We start from the raw sequence: 17,502 nt of genomic DNA, 5'->3' as shown, positions 1-17,502 counted from the left end.
ATTTCAGTTCTGCTGTTATTGACAATGTTTTGCCTCTTGTCAAACACCCAATCTTTACTTAGAAAACTGGCTCTGTGTTTTTTAAGTCCTGAAAACCCAGGGCCCAGAAGAAGCAGAGGCTTCTACACTGAAAGCCAAAAGAATAATTCGGAGCCTATTTCCTTCTCCCAAAGTAGACGATAGGGTATGGAAGCAACCGGACTCAGAGAGAGTGACTCTCTCAGCATATTATTCTCTTTGCTCTGTGAATGCTTACAGGTCTGCACCTCCTGTTTAGTAACAGGGCATCTATCTCCATCCATGTGATGGGTCTTTCCATGCATATCTTCCTAAAATGAAGAGAAGAAACAAAATGCATGGGCATTACCGACAAGTAGTATGTGGATACATCACCATGGTTGTTATTAGTTCCACCCTTGAGATTTTATTACTACCTCTTGTTTAAAATAAAAGTGGATACTTGACAAGAAAAATCTAGTATTGAGGAGGACATCCAAAATTTGTAATTATGACTGCATTTGGGGAACATGTAAATGCAAGAAACGATGATTTCCTCTATATACTCACTGAAGGAAGTGTACTTGGGAGCAAAGTGAAAGTCAGATCCAGTCAGACTGGATCAAGTGCCTTTCAACCCTGAGGTCAAGATCCCTGATGCCCTTTTTTCTTTTTGGGCCACCAGAGCTGTTGTGGCACCTAATAGAATATTAAATACTTAGAGAAAAAAGTTGTGGCCAATCAGCAGTGCCATGCACATTGTGTCATACAAATTTCAAACCTTTCTAACCTGACACTTGGACTAATTTCTATTGTGAGCAAGTCTAAGTGTGGCTTGCTCAGAACTGTGCTAGAAGCCATGCAAGCTGCTGGCCAGCCATTCTTTTTTTTTTTTTTTTTTTAATTTTTTTTCAACGTTTATTTATTTTTGGGGGCAGAGAGAGACAGAGCATGAACGGGGGAGGGGCAGAGAGAGAGGGAGACACAGAATCGGAAACAGGCTCCAGGCTCCGAGCCATCAGCCCAGAGCCTGACGCGGGGCTCGAACTCACGGACCGCGAGATCGTGACCTGGCTGAAGTCGGACGCTTAACCGACTGCACCACCCAGGCGCCCCGCAGCCATTCTTTGCTGGCACAGCTTTACTGCCGGGTAGTTCCTAGTACTCCATAAAAAACACGTGTGTGCGTTGGTTCAAATGAAAGAAGATTTGTCTCCCAGGAAAACCATTGAAACATGGAGAGACTGCAATCTCATTTTCAAATATTAGCTTTCATTTTATGACAGATCATGCTGTTTCATGCAGCATATCTATATTAAAGAGCATGAACAAGTCTGCCTTGTTCTGTTCCGGGCCTGTCCCTCTCTAATGTGCATTTATAAAAACACAGACATATCTGATTCCACACACACTGTACAATATTTTATCGATTACAGTGAAACGTAGTTATATCATATTTCCAGGGACTGAGAAAAGAAAACATAGAAAGTGGGAAACACTGAATTTGATTATGCTAGGCATGGAGTTTAAAAGACCTGAATTGTGGGGAGGTCTTGTATGTGGGAATAATAAAAATAGGTTTTACTAAAAAAAAAAAAAAAAACCACCCGTTTATGAACCATCTGACATATCCCCAGCATACTCCTTTGTGTCTAGGCGCACAGTACGTAGGGCAGGCTACTTTTCTTTTTCAGATCCTTCTTCTGCTCTCTTTCCGTACTGCCAAGCTTTAGTTAAGAGTCCTGAAGTCTCTGGTCCAGATTATTCCAATGGTTTTCTAACTAGCTTCCAGGTGCCCCTTCCTCTGTGGTCAGCAAACATTCTGCAAAAGACAAATCTACGTTAAAAACTTTGAAGTCTCCTGATGGGCTGGACTGACATGGCTCAAAGTCCCTTAAACCACCCAGAAAATAATTTAAGCTCCAAGATCAGATAAATGTTTGCCTTTATTTTCTTCTTTTCTGTCAAATTCTCACATTTAACTATTTTAATGCATCGGTCAATTAGTGTTTCCAATGAGATAATTTTTTTTTTTTTTTTTTTACCAAATAGATTTCCAACCTTGTCTTTATCAATCCTTCTCTCCCAACTCTGATCCATGTTTTCTCTCATGACGTGTGAGTAGGTGTTTCAGACACCAGGGTCTGTTTCTGGGTTCTCTGCTCTACTCTTATCTTCTCTGCTTATTTCTTCCCAAACACAATTCTGATGGAAGGAAGTCATTTTTGCATTGTTTTAATGTCAGGTAGGTATAGCAACTCCCTTCATTAGTACAGTCTCTTAAATTTTTCTAGCTGTTATTAGTTTTTTTTCTTTAAGTAAGTGTTAGAATCATTTTTGAAGTGATTATATGTATTTACATGTCCTGCAGAAGTCTTGATTATCATGTCATTAGTCCTAAAAATGAATTTTGAGAAAATTTACATCTTTACATTATTTGGTCTTCTCATATAGAAACATGGCACGATTGCTCATCTTTTCATCTCCTTTTATGTCTCTAATAATGTTAAATTTGTTTTTTATGTGAGCCCAAGACATCTTATGGTTTTGTAGTTTTTTCTCAGTTGCTTTATATTTTTGATGGTCTTCCAGATGCAATCTTTTCCCATTATATTTTCTAGCTGGTTATTGCTATTACAAAAGAAAACTACTGACTTTTTAATGTTTATTTCATACTTAATGACCTTACTGAACTCATCTATTCCAATATTTTTTTGGATGATTCTCCTGGGTTTCTTAACAGGATATTTTCTGAAAATAGTGATATATATTTTTTCTTTTCCAGTAGGCAAAGGTCATACACCTCATTTCTGTTCTGGTTCTCATTACATGGGCTTGATCTTCCAGAACAATGTGAAATCACAAACTCAACTTTGATCCCCCACCTTTGATGCATTCTCTCCCCACCACTACCCCCAAATAGCCTCACTTTTCCTGGCATTTTCACTTGACTCTCCTTAGTGAATTTCAACATCTCTTGGTGTGTTGGTAACTTTCCCATACTGACCCCATGGAACTTCATCTACCAGTCAGCCAGGTGCACCAGCGAGGGTGGCCAAATAAAATACAGACATGCAGTTCAATTTGAATTTTAGGTAAGCAACAAATATATTTTTGGCATAAGTATGTCCCATGCAATATTTGGGACAACTTATAATAAGAAAATCACTTGTTGGGGCGCCTGGGTGGCTCAGTTCATTAGGTGTCCGACTTCAGCTCAGGTCATGATCTCACGGTTTGTGGGTTTGAGCCCCATGTCAGGCTCTGTGCTGACAGCTCAGAGCCTGGAGCCTGCTTTGGATTCTGTGTCTCCCTTTCTCTCTGCCCCTCCTCTGCTCATGGTCTGTCTCTCTCTATCTCTCAAGAATAAATAAACATTAAAAAAAATTTTTTTAAAAAGAAAATCACCTGTTATTTATCTGAAATTCAGATTTAACAGGGAGCCCTGTGTTTTTTTATTTGGTAAATATGGAAACTTTAGTGCCAGTTCCAACTGCTAAGCCAATTAGGCCAAGTTTACTTCCATGATCCCATGGCTCTATGCTCATATGTATAGGTATCTATTATCATTTTTTAATATTCTACCATAATGATATGTTCATAGGGTACTTCATATCCCCAGAACCTTGTAGTAGCTGACATATCCTACCATTTAATGTGTTTGTTAAATGAATTAAAAATATATATGAACAATGGCCAACAGATCATCAATATTTATTGAGTATTACTGGAACACATGCATTGTAAAATGTTTTCGTCTTCAATAGAGGAACAAAAAGGTGTGTGGTGTCAGAGCATCCAGGGAAAAGACAAAAGTACAGCCACTTTTCCAGATTTCCAGACTGGAATTTTTTTTTAATCCAGAAGATAAGTAAGCATATCACTTTACTTCGGATATTTGAAAGAGCCATGAGCACTGGAGTAGAGTCAGGAAATTTTGGATCTAATCCTGACTCTACCACGAATTAACTATTTGACCATGGGCAAGTCGCTTCACTTTCCTGGGTCTCGGTTTCTTCGTCTTAAGAGTAGAATAGGAATGGCTGTCAAATTCTTTAGTGGTAAAGTCACCCAAAAATGAGATATTACACAGAACCGCAGTATCTAATACAGGTAAAGGTAGAACTCTTCTGGTTGAAAACATAACAGGCCCAGCATCTCCAATTCAACTCCTTGTTGCCTTTCTGAGTAGTCCCATAAACAACTCTATAACCCAACACCATTGGGCTAGACAGACTTCAAGGCCAGCATACCATCCCACTTTAATATATGTTGTGTGTTACTGTAGCATCATACCCAGGTATAGATTACCTGAGAGTGAATGGGTACACACATGTATAGACAGTAACATCAGAAGTAACCAATGCTTGACTTCTGCAGTCTTTGATGAAAAGGAGGAAAACTACTAGTCTGAAAGCATCCCAACTTTCTAGAGTTACACTCTTATCTAATGAGGATAGATAGTCGTGGTGGTGAGCTGGGATCATGAGAAAATCATTACAGACAAGATTAACTTCTGTTATGTATGCTGTGCTCCCCCTTGTGTCTCCCCAGAGTAGCCCCAGTCTGTGGGAGAGATTGCTGCTATCACCTCCTAAGAGGTCTACCTGTGTCTCTGCTGTGGGGCCCCACAGTCTGACCACTCTGCCTCCTCAGTAATGACCCTTCCTAAATGTACTTCTGGTCACATCACACTCATTACAGCCTTTCCACCACTACCATTCCCTAAATGCCTTCAACAACTTGACTCTCCATTGCTCTGAAAGTATTCAATCCTCAGTGAAACCTAGCATGTCCTACATACCTCTCCAGCATTTTCTCTGCTCCTCAAATCCACACCCCATCCACCATCAGGCCTTTACACATGCTGTGCCTCTGCCTAGAAAACTCTCCCCTTCTTCTTTCCATAGTCAACACCTGCTCATCCTTCAGAGCTCTGCTTCCTCAGGTCTGAGGAGACCACTCTACCATAAGCTGACATGCAGTTCCATATCCTTCCTCTCCATCACCTGTTTGTGTACTTATGTGATCAGTGTCTGCCCTCCTTACCAAACCGTAAACTCCATGAAAGGTCAACACAGGGCCTGACATGTAATTCACTTTTAATAAATATTTGTTGATTAAACTACTAAAGAGCTAGGAAAAATTATTCACACCTTTTACAAAAATGTGCCACAAGCATTAAGAATTAATGAGTGCTTTGGTGAATCAAAAGTAACTTGTAGAAAACAAAAATTTAGCCAATATGGGATATCGAATTCTCTATTCATCTCTGATAGTTGTGCCTTAATGTTTTATTCATACCAGCCAGGAGGAGGGAAAAACCACTCTAGGATTTTTAACACAGGGGATTTAATCGAAGGGATTGGTTTCATAGGGATAAAAATCTGAAACTAGTACTAGTTATATGACCTCCTTCATCTGCAAAGGAGCCAAGAAAGCAACCCTCCATGTACTTTGAAGGTAGAGAGTCAGAAATACTTGGCCAAAAGCATGAATGAGTACTGGGGCACACAATAAAAATTACTGGGTGAAATAAATAATAAAGTTAAAGACATGGGTTTAGAATATAAGACAGGCACAAGCTCGCCAGGCATATCTATTTTTCTAAATAAAACTATATAACTAGAAAAGGGGGCTGGTAGTGAGACACAAATTGGGAGGGAGAGGGGCAAGAAATGGATGAACTTTCAGACTATGCCTGATTTCTTCTCTGAAATATTACCTAAGTTATGCCTCTCAGAAAACCAGGCACTGTTTATGATCATACATAACTTGCTGGAAACCACTGTCGTGACATAGACATTTCAAAGCCCACGATCAAGACCTCCTGTGAGTTCTGTCCCTCTGTCTCCTTCCTACTCACAATCCCAGCACCACTGGTTTTGACAATTTAATATTACACCCTTTCTGGCTCCATTCTCTTGGACAAAGACATTTTTGGCTGCAGACGGAGGCTTACAAACCACTGTATTTTCATGACCGAATGAAGAGTTTATTTCTCCAATGTACAAAGAGGTGATTACCCAGAGACTTGTCCCCAAAAGCACTCTTAAGATCAAAGACCTTAGCTGAGCTACTGAAGTGTTAATTGGCCAAATACAATTGTCAAAAATTAGTTTCTATGTGAACCAATTAAAACAAGATAATTGGGAGTTGTCAGCACTTCTAAATATTTATACCAGTTGATGCAAATATTTATTTACATATCATCTGTTTGCAATTTTTATCACTTCTGCTCTCTGCAAAGCTGCTCATAAACCATTAGATCATGTCTCTTGATGCTTAAATTAAAATCTAAACTTATTCTAGTCAACTGACAGAAAGCTAAAATATTTTTGTTCAAATTCTTTGGACAATGTGTATTTTTGACAATGTGTTTATATTCCTCATTTGTAATGGAAAGTGATACTGTAGCCATCCTTTCAAAGGGAGATTTCTGATTTTTTTCATAGCCAGTTCATTCTATTTTCCCATGTGGTATTCATTAAGGCAATTCCTAACTTTGTTGATTTTCATTATTATCTATAGAGTGTTAAAATGTGCTTTCACACTTCTGCAATCAGTTAGCAATATCAGCCCAACTTTTAGGCATTCTTTCTATGACTGCACATCAAATCTATGCCTGTCCTAAAATGTCACCCCTGCCCCCACCTCACCCTAAAAATCCTTTCTCCAGTCACACGTCTTTCAACCACCTCAAAGCACATCTTCACTCGCACCTTCCTTATCATTTTGTAATTTGTTTACCTATCTTCTTCTCTTGTCTTCAAAAAATAAAGTTCCCTATGCCTTTCTAATGCTAACACTTGCATTAAAATACTTAAAATTGATAAAGTTTATTATTTCTGTTATATGTGACACTCAGATGAATAATGAAAAACTTTGGAGAAAATTCCCCCCACTTAAAAATGACCTCAGTATGGGGGCTCCTGGGTGGCTTAGTCAGTTAATCATCTGACTCTTGGTTTCAGCTCAGATCATGATCTCACAGTCTGTGAGTTTGAGCCCCATTTCAGGCTCTGCACTGACAGTGTGGAGCCTGTTTGGGATTCTCTCTCTCCCTCTCTCTCTGCCCCTCCCATACTCTTTCTTTCTCTCTCTAAAATAAGTAAAGTTAAAAAAAAGAATGACCTCAGTATGCATTCTTATATAGTTCCATCTATAGTTTCATCAGTGATTAGTATGTTACTTGCTTTTGTGTGTTCATGTAATTGTGGTATTATATATTCAATTCTGTTAATATATTTTCATTTACCATAATACTATAGGCATTTCCTTTATGTAATTTCAATTCTTCATTAAGTTTTTTTTTTTTTTTGATGGTTATATGATAGTCTCTTAGTAGACAGTTGCATCATGATTTAGTTGAACCATCTCTTACTGGATTAGAGAAGCATTGGAAGGAGTTTGGTGCCTGAATCTGATTATTTGATCCCTCTTCCTGCAGAAGGAAAACATGCACAGAGAACAACAGAGGTAGAGGGGATACAAAGTTCCGGATTCACATTGTGGTTATCAGCTATGGATCATAGCAAAATGCTATGTATTATCCAGGGAGAAGTTCACAGAAAAAAATTGGAGAAAAAAAAGAAAATGTTCTTGGTTTCAACTTTGTAAGAATGCCCATCTATAATTCATGACCTGGGAGCATAAACAATTGAACTTAGAAATTTTGTGCCAAGAGATGAGAAGAAATTCTTTGTAACACCAGACTAACCATATCCTTGGAGGCAAAGAGAGAAAGGGAAATCTTCCCATACACTCTGTTTCCTCTCTCAGACACTGGCATTTGAGACCTCCTAGTCTCATAAAATTAAGAAATTTCAGTGGTGGCCCTCATCTCCATGTCTTCTCGTGTCTCTGTTCTATGCTGTGTATCCTTTTAATTTTTAATCCGTGGTTGAGCCCTGCACTTTGCCCCTCTCCCCAGTACTGAAGTGGGCTGAGTGGGTGGGCTCTTTACAATGACTCAGCTTTTTCTCCCTCTTGGAATAAGGTGGTCAAGAGAGAGAAGCACCTGTTTGAACAAAGGCTGTGCCTTCCCCAGGATCTCAATGTCTTGCTCTACTTTTTGTATTTCTCCATCTGTCAAAAGACCCCAGGGAGCAATGTCTACTGTCTTTGATTCCTACACTGGAATCCTGTACAACACTGGTTCTCTAAATATGATGACATCGGTGCATCACCTGGGAAATTGTTAGAAATGCAGATTCTCAAGCTTCACCCAGATCTGTTGTATTGGAATCTCAGGGAGTAGGACACAGAAATCTGAGTTTGAGAACCATTGCTGTAGACCTACCTCTGAATGATACGGCTTTGTTGCTTGCATTTTTCTCTTAATAGGCACTTGCCTTCAACAGATCCCCTAAGACTTGATGGTGCAGCTGCAGATTGCGTGCTCAAGTGGGAAGTTATCTTTTACCATGTGCTCTTCCTCCCTAATTTGCCTTTGCTTAATTTTTAAATTTCTAGACTTTGAGAAAATTATGCTATTTCATTGGTAGTAAGAACTTTTATCTCTGCCACCTTATCCCTCTACAGTAGCAAATGCCTCTAGTGTTTCATTTGCCTTCTCCTTCTCCACTGTTTTCAAACAAACTCAGCTGTTTTTAAAAGTGCAATATGCTTCCTAACTTGACTCCCCACCTTCTCCATATGTGGTATTAATACCCTTGGCTGGATCACAGCACCTTCCCCTCATTCTCTTTCTCTTGCTTTCAGCCCCATTCATTTGTTTTCTTCATATTATTCTAGATTTTGTCCTTTGAGATCCTCCTTAATAAGAGATGTGAAGTCAGCAATTTCAGAAGCTGCCAAAATATGCATAGTTGAAGCAGATCTTGTTCATGGCTAGTTCTCCTAGTTGGATAATTCTGCCCATCAACCCACCATCTGACCCCATCCAGACTCAAGTGTTGTAGCCCAGCCTGGCTTTCCTTAAGGCAGTCTCTTAATCTTAGTAGTACTGACTCTTCAGACTGGATAATTCTTTGTTATGGGAGCTCTTCTGTGTATTGTAAGATGCTTAGTGGCCAGAAGCTCCCCGTCCCCAACTTATGATAATCAAAAAATGTCTCCAGACATTGCCAGATGTTCCTCTGGAGGTTAGGGTACAGTTCACTTCAGGCTGGCTATGTCCTTCTCCCTGAATTGTCCATTAAGGACTGATGCATATGATTTCTAATGGCAACCCACCTGCACCTGCATCATTGCTTCAACACCTGTGTTATCTTGGCACTAGTGAAACAATCCCTGCAGGATTCCATCCCAGTGTTCCTAGTCATCTCTCACAGTCCTGTCCATATGTCATGTAACAACATCCAGCATGGCTCTCCCATCCCTCCATTCAAGCGGCTTCCAATCGTCCCTCACATCTGGGCATCGTCTGGGGCATTAGTCTCCTTTGTTTTCTTTCTTTAATTTTTGTTATTTTAAAGCCTCAATCATGCCTCTTTTCTAACTCCCAACTTTAGGAGCATTTAAAATGTTTTAGGTTTGTATCTGTTCAACCTAGCCTCTAAAATCTCTGCATTTCTCCTAAAGAAGTAATTCTTTTTTTTTTTAATTTTTTTAAATGTTTATTTTTGAAAGAGACAGAGAGAATGTGAGTGGGTTAGGGGCAGAGAGAGAGAGATAGAGAGAGAGAGAGGGAGACACAGAATCCAAAGCAGGCTCCAGGCTCTGAGCTGTCAGCACAGAGCCCGACGCGGGGTTCAAACTCACGAGCTGCAAGATCATGACCTGAGCCGAAGTTGGACATTTAACTGACTGAGCCACCCAGGTGCCCCAAGAAGTAATTCTTTTCCTTCTACTCAGTCATAGCATCTTCCTTCATTTTCTTTCATTTCCAACAGCTCATGTTCTAAATGCAAGATCAAAGCCTGTATTTTAGCCCACTTCCATTCTTCCTTACATCTCTAAGCAAGTCTATCCCAGAAACAGTTCAAGAAAATGGCATTTTATATAAATTTCCTAGCCAAATGCCTGGAGAAATGAATCAGGGACTACACTCCTCTTTAACCATTATTTGAGCCTGTGTCTTTTAAATCCATACCATATCATGTCTTATTTAAGATATAAGCTTAATGGAAAAGAACCCAATTGAGGACCGTTGGCAGAGGAGCCCCAGGAGGCTGTGGACAAGCCACACAAATCAGGAAACCAGTCTTTCCATAGACCCCCTGGAGCCTGTGGAATACCAAACAAGATAGAAGGGATCCAAAGTTGGATAAACTGAGTAGTGTTCCCAGTGACTAGCACTAAACCCAGTGACTAAGGCCAGACCACTTACTCTCGTTCTTTCTACTCTAGATGAAATCTAGCTGGATTATTTTATTTTATTTTACTTTACTTTACTTTACTTTACTTTAATTTTTGGCTACTTAAAGCCCAAATCATCCAATATTGGCCTCAGCAGCAATTCACTATATGGGCACACCCCATTCACATGAAAACCTGTCACAGTAGCTGTACCAAGATCTGTGGTCTCACGTCTCTAAGTTCTTTGCTCTCCAGATGTTTGTATTTAATCTTAAGGTTTCCAGACAATGCACTAATGTGTTGGGGATCATGATACTATCCCTTCACCTCTTCTTCCTCACTAAATGAGTATCAAAGTATCAACTTCACTGATAGCTGGGGAATATCCAATAAATCTAAAATGTAGGGCAAGTAGGAAACTTCACTGGAGAAACCCAGCCATAGCTTCCCACTACCTTCCACTGAACTGAAGAGACTGGAGCCCAGTGTCAGATTCACATAACTCACCTATCCAGTCATGGCTGGACCTGAGGGAGCACACACCCAACTTGCAGCATTAACATAGGAACCCAGAATTCTGTGCACACAAGAACCATGGCCCAGTATAGAAGCATGGGCTCGTGGACATCTGACTTCCCATGGTCTAATAAGTCAACCTCTTCCTGGATGGAGAAGAAAGGGAAGGAAGAGAAACTAGACATGCTTACTCCAAAATATGTCACTCATGGTGTGCATATAGAAGTCTCCTCCAGGAGAACATGGGGAGGCAGAGGAGACATTTCCCCCTCTCCACACTGACTACTTAGTCTGTCTACACTTATCTTCTGTTTTAAGAAAGCTTTCCTATGTGTCAGATGCTATTTTAAGTGCTTTCCACATAGGAACACATTTAATCTTTCCAGTAATCCTAGGGGAAGGCTAGTGTGATCTCTGGTTTGCAGAGAAAGAAATTAAGGCTGAAGTAAAGAATTTGATATCTGAACCCAGGTAATTCAGCTCACCCTGTTCTTACTCAGTGGCTTTCTTTTAGGTCCTCAAATAAGACATGCTCTTTCCTACATCAGGACTTTTGTATAAGTTGTGCCTCCGCCTATAGTGACCTTCCATTTGCTCCCTTCTCAATAAATTACTCTACCCCAGCTTCTGGATTTCAGTTTAAATAGCCCTTTCTAATAAACAGTCATAATCTGGTACCCCAGATGAGATCAACATCCCCTGTTTTCATAGACTAGACTCATCACAACTCATACATTTCAATTTTCTATGCACAGAAAAAAGACAAGTGTCGGAGGGGTTCTAAAATTCTAACAACGGATGACTTTGAATGATAGAACTGTTATTTTTTTGTTTGGTTGAATGGTTTTGCTGTTTGTTTTTGCATTTTGCCTTCTCTATTTTTCAAGTTTTCCAGTGATTAGAATATACACCTTACAAGTGGAGTCATTCTAAGTAGTAGTGAGGTTTGAGATATGCCAGTGAGTGACTGATCAGCACAAGGCTGCTGATCTTTTGCACTGAGAAATCATTGCACTGAGATCAGGGAGCCAGATGGGTCATGAATACAGATATTACAAATACCAAGAAAGGTGGGATACAAGGGAAAACTGAGAGTCCCATGCTGGAGTCAGAGGGAGGCAGAAATGAGGCATGGAGAGCAGCTGATGGTAAAGGGTAAGATGTGGAAAACAGGGTGCAAGCAATTATGTACCACAAGAGCAACATAAAAAATGGTGGCTCAAGGGAAGGTAGATAGAATTTTGCTTTGGAAGTAGAAGCAACAGTGGCCCCTATTGGAGACAACTGTGGAGGTGGGAAAGCCTGGTTTCCACTCAGGTGAGGAGATGGACTGAGAAGGCACAGAGGGAAGCTTTCTCGCCTTAGAATAGGGGTCCAGAGAACAAAATGAAAGGGACAAGATAAGGAGGCTGGAAGGGCATGGACTCAAGAGAGAGGGGTCTGAGTGAGATGGGAAAAAAAGAGGCTAACGAAGCTCAAGCATGGGTTTTCCCACGGCACAGGAGGTACAATTGCCAGGCATAAAGGAATCAGGAGGCTGAGAAGCTGGCTGGGCACAGACAGGGCCAGCTCCATGGACAGACACCTGCCGAAGTAGCATAGAACCCCATGCTTGGTTTAATGCCCTGTCATCACTGTCTTGAAGTTCTTGATCATTTTAGAAGAAGGAGCCCCACCTTTTCATGTTTGCCCTGAGCCCTACAAATTATGTAATGTGTCCCGGGCACAGGTATGGTGATAGAAGCAGCATGGGTGTGGGAGGCTGCTGGGCAGATAGGATCTTATTGGCAGGGAAAGCCTGGAGGTTTATTCATTTAGCTACAAACTGTTGAAGAGTGACTATGCGTTGAATATTCTGCTAGACACTACAGAGGAGAAACTATGAATAAGAAGTTGCTTAGGTTTGTGCTCTGGTTCATAGGAATTTGAGCCATGGCTTTCCTGCTGTAAGAGTTATAGATCAATATCAATTGAGGTCACTTTTATAAGAAAACTTCAGTGTGACTTTTAAGCTTCGTGTATGTGGACTTCAAGATTTTCCATAAGTGACTTCAAAGGAAATGTTTCATTAAAATTGATGGCTAGAAATGTAAACACTGGCCATTAATCAGCTTTCCTATTATCTATAGTAAATTTGAAAAATACTTCATTCCTCACCAAAAGTCATCTCTTTGACATTTGAATAATTAATCCTTAGAAATTCATTATTTAATTATAAGGTTTGGACAGTAGCCTGTGAGACATGAAAGGGCTCTATGAATCTATATTGTCAGCTGACAGGAGATCAAAATTTGAGAAGTGTTTAAAGTAGAAAATATTGTGAGCCAGATACTATTTTAATGATGTCATGGAGGAAAGATCTGAGAGGAACTGAAGTTTTAAGAGATCCTTGGAGTGAAACCTTAGTGAAGTAGCTTATATTCTGCTTTTTTTATTCTGGCAGGGTTATTACCTTGAAGCCTCTAATGTAGAAATCAGAGACCTTTCTAGAGACTGGTACCAGCTAATCAGAGAGAAGTGACTTCCTAGGCAGTGTGTTCTGCTGGAAAAAAACACAGAATCAGGAACCAAAAAGTTCTAAGTAGGCTTTGTTCCTAAAACAAAGCACTGTAACCCTCCAGACCTCAGTTTACCCATCTGTAAAGAGAGAGACCAGGTGAGAGGATCTCTATGTTGACCTCTGTGCAGTCAAGTCTGAAGAGTCTGTCTAGCCACCTGCCTTTCAGGAATCCAGCATCCCACAGGGAAATTAAGCCTACTGGTAATTCTAGTAAAAGAAATTAACCTCAAAGAATGAAAGTTTTACTGTAGGATGTGGTGAAAGAAGAGGAAGAAACAAAAAGGAAAATATAAGAAGAAAGAGTAGAGGGTGACAATGGCAAGGACAGTGACGTAAGCACCATGCAGAAAATGTCTGCAAAACCTTGAGAGTGGACGTGCTCACAGCCGCATCTGGCTTGGGGCCCCATTTTCAGACTTTGGGACAATAGGGGAGTCTAGCACCACTGCAGAACAGTGACTAGTTTAGGAATGAATATTAGGCATCCCTGTCATTCAGTGTTCTCCATCTTCCCAGCCATTGGGAATTTCTTTTTTTTTTAATATATGAAATTTATTGTCAAATTGGTTTCCATACAACACCCAGTGCTCATCTCAACAGGTGCCCTCCTCAATGCCCATCACCCACTTTCCCCTCCCTCCCACCCTCCATCAGCCCTCAGTTTGTTCTCAGTTTTTAAGAGTCTCTTATGCTTTGGCTCTCTTCCACTCTAACCTCTTTTTTTTTTCCTTCCCCTCCCCCATGGGTTTCTGTTAAGTTTCTCAGGATCCACATAAGAGTGAACACATATGGTATCTGTCTTTCTCTGTATGGCTTATTTCACTTACATAACACTCTCCAGTTCCATCCACGTTGCTACAAAGGGCCATATTTCATTCTTTCTCGTTGCCACGTAGTATTCCATTGTGTATATAAACCACAATTTCTTTATCCATTCATCAGTTGATGGGCATTTAGGCTCTTTCCATAATTTGGCTATTGTTGAGAGTGCTGCTATGAACATTGGGGTACAAGTGCCCCTATGCATCAGTACTCCTGTATCTCTTGGGTAAATTCCTAGCAGTGCTACTGCTGGGTCATAGGGTAGGTCTATTTTTAATTTTTTGAAGAACCTCCACACTGTTTTCCAGAGCACCAGCCATTAGGAATTTCTCACCATTCTCTTTTCTGTAAGAGATCAGCCCCACTGCTGCTCAACAAGGTGCCCTCAGTTTACTTAGGAATTCAGTTCCTCTCACTTCCTTCTGTAGCAGAATGTAACTCCCACACCATCTACTCAAGGTCTAGGCCAACCTTGAATTTGCAAACTCATTAATACGTTCTGTGAAGCAAAAGGTCTGCTCCTCTGGGTTTCACTCTTTAGTGGCATAAAGGACTTAGTAGAGTTCTTCCAAATGCCACCACAGTTTGTCAAAGGGAAAGTCCAGAGCGGTTGTTTGACCTGCAGGGTGGGAGTAGGAGAATACCGTTGTGCCCCTTGGGGCCATGTGGCAATGTTTGGAGACACTTGGGTTGTCACAATCAGGGGAGGGAATAATACTGGCATCTAGTGGGTAGAGGTCAGGGACACTGCTAAACAAATATTCTGTGAGGCACAGGACAGTCACCATAACAAAGAATTATCTGACCCTAAATGTGAGTAGTAACAAGGTTGAGAAACCCTGAAATAGGGATTTGTTTTTCCATCATATGACTAATTCACCCCCCTGTAGAAGGCAAAAGAAGCTAGTCTGTTTGGGTTTAATTTTTTTTTTCACCGTGTTTTGTTTGTTTAAAAACAATTCATACTTATCTTTTTGTCAGTTGAGGGGCTTGAGGTACAGAATTCCTAAATGAGATATGTGTTTCCTAGGGAATAATTACCTAACCTGTGGATTCCTAGAGTTGTTAGTATCTCTAATAAATTAACCTGTTAGGATCTTAACAGTTACATATTCCAATGGCTCTTCTGTTTCAACATGTCCAAGCATTGGCTACAGCTTTGGCTCAGGCCTCCATCCCCTTTCACCTGAATTCTACCTCCTAAGTGAGCCATTAGGTTCAATCCAAACCTGTTCTTTCTCCCATATTCCCCATCACTGTATGACTATATCACCTACCCAGTGTCCCCTAACCCTTACCTGCCACTCACTTCACATCTAACTGGACTGCTGGTCCTGTAGATACTGCTTCCTTAGCCCCCCTTCCTCCCATCCTGCCTTCTTTCCTTATTTCCTTCCTTCCTTCCTTCCCACCCATCCATCCATCCATCCATCTTTCTCCCCTGGCTCATTCCCTCAACACTGACATCTGGGTTATTTCAAGAACTCCTCCTGACCACTCTTCCTTTCTCTAGGCAACTTCACTATGAATGCACAGCTATACTGTTACCAGGGTGACATTTTGGGTTTTTTTTTTAATGTTCGTTTATTTATTTGGAGGCAGAGAGAAAGAGAGAGCATGCATGTACATGTGGGCACAAGCAGGGAAGGGGCAGAGAGAGAATCCTAAGCAGGCTCCACACTGTCAGCACAGAGCCCAATGCATGTTCCATCCCACAAACTGAGGGACCATGACCTGAGCTGAAATCAAGTCAGACACTTAACCAGCTGAGCCACCCAGGTGCTCCCAGCGTTTTTGACAAAGCAGATCCATTCATACCTCTCCCCTGTGTCAGAACATCTAAATACCTCTCTTGCTTTCAGGCTAAAGTTCAACCCTTTACCTGGATGGAATGATCTGACTGACTCTTGTTTATCTCTGTACCTACTTCTGGTCACTTTTTCACGTGACCTTTGGCTTAGCTCTTTGGAGCCACTTGGTATTGTCATAGCCATGTCCTGTCTCCGTGCCTTTACATGGATTGTTTTTCTTCCAACCTCTTCTGCCTCACACCTGCTCATCTTGGAGTCTCAGCTCCAACGTTACTCCTCTAAGAGAGCTCCGTTGGATCACTTAGGCCATTGTTCCCCAGGTGTGTCCCTCAGAATGCTTGGAAGAAGGGTTCTTCAGTCCCATACATTCAGGACATTACCACTCCCTAGAATTTGTAATAAATATTTGACTATTAAAACCTCTGAAAAAGATTATACTAGAAAGATCCACTTAACCATCTTTAACCCAGTGTTTCCCAAACGTACTTAACATTTAACTTCTTTCTTCCACAAACCCATTTTGACCCTTCTTTGGAAAAATCTGCCTTAATCTGTTTTAGAAAGAATATCCTTTGCTCCTTGAATAACACAGGCCTAGCTCTATCCTAGTGGTTACCACATGTCATTATCATTGTGGAGTCATTTTCTGATAGGCTTTTCATGCAACACAGACCGCAAATGCCTTGGTGATAAAACAGTCACTGTGTTTTGTCAGTGTTTTATATTTAAAACCTAGAACAAGTTTTAAATATCTGATATGTATTTGGTAAACAAGTACATGGTTGACTAAAAAAATACCACTTACTTTGTTGCTATTGATAATTAGCATATATTATTTGAGTAGTGTGTGAAATACAATTATTTTGCCAAAATATGTCCATATGAAAGATAGACTACAATTCACAATATTATTGACATGTTTTCTGCGAGTGCCATGTTTATATGAGTCTCTTAATGTCCTTTATCCTGAAGATAAGAGTGTACACTTGGTCTGACATGTCAACTTGGCTTCAATATAGAAATTTCTAGGGGCGCCTGGGTGGCGCAGTCGGTTAAGCGTCCGACTTCAACCAGGTCACGATCTCGCGGTCCGTGAGTTCGAGCCCCGCGTCGGGCTCTGGGCTGATGGCTCAGAGCCTGGAGCCTGTTTCCGATTCTGTGTCTCCCTCTCTCTCTGCCCCTCCCCCATTCATGCTCTGTCTCTCTCTGTCCCAAAAATAAATAAACGTTGAAAAAAAAAAAAAAAAAAAAAGAAATTTCTATGTTGTTTGGGAGTCATTTTTTTGTTACCATTGCTTTGTGTTTTGTTTTTGAGAGGACCATAACTAAAGATTACATCAATTGTGTATACCTTGAAGAGAACGCTTATATTCCCTATTTGCCAGGAGGATCCTGGTAAGTCCTAGACCTCCCTATACCACTCAGTGGAGGGGTCCCAGTCTGCCAGCTCATTCACCAAGAAAAGATTCTTCCTTTACCTGCCACCAGTTGCAGACCCACTACTGCATAGAAGACCCCCACCCCCACCCCAGC

This window comes from Lynx canadensis, chromosome E1, assembly GCF_007474595.2.
Source record: "Lynx canadensis isolate LIC74 chromosome E1, mLynCan4.pri.v2, whole genome shotgun sequence".
Lineage (NCBI taxonomy): Eukaryota > Metazoa > Chordata > Mammalia > Carnivora > Felidae > Lynx > Lynx canadensis.
This window is presented reverse-complemented; position numbering follows the sequence as displayed.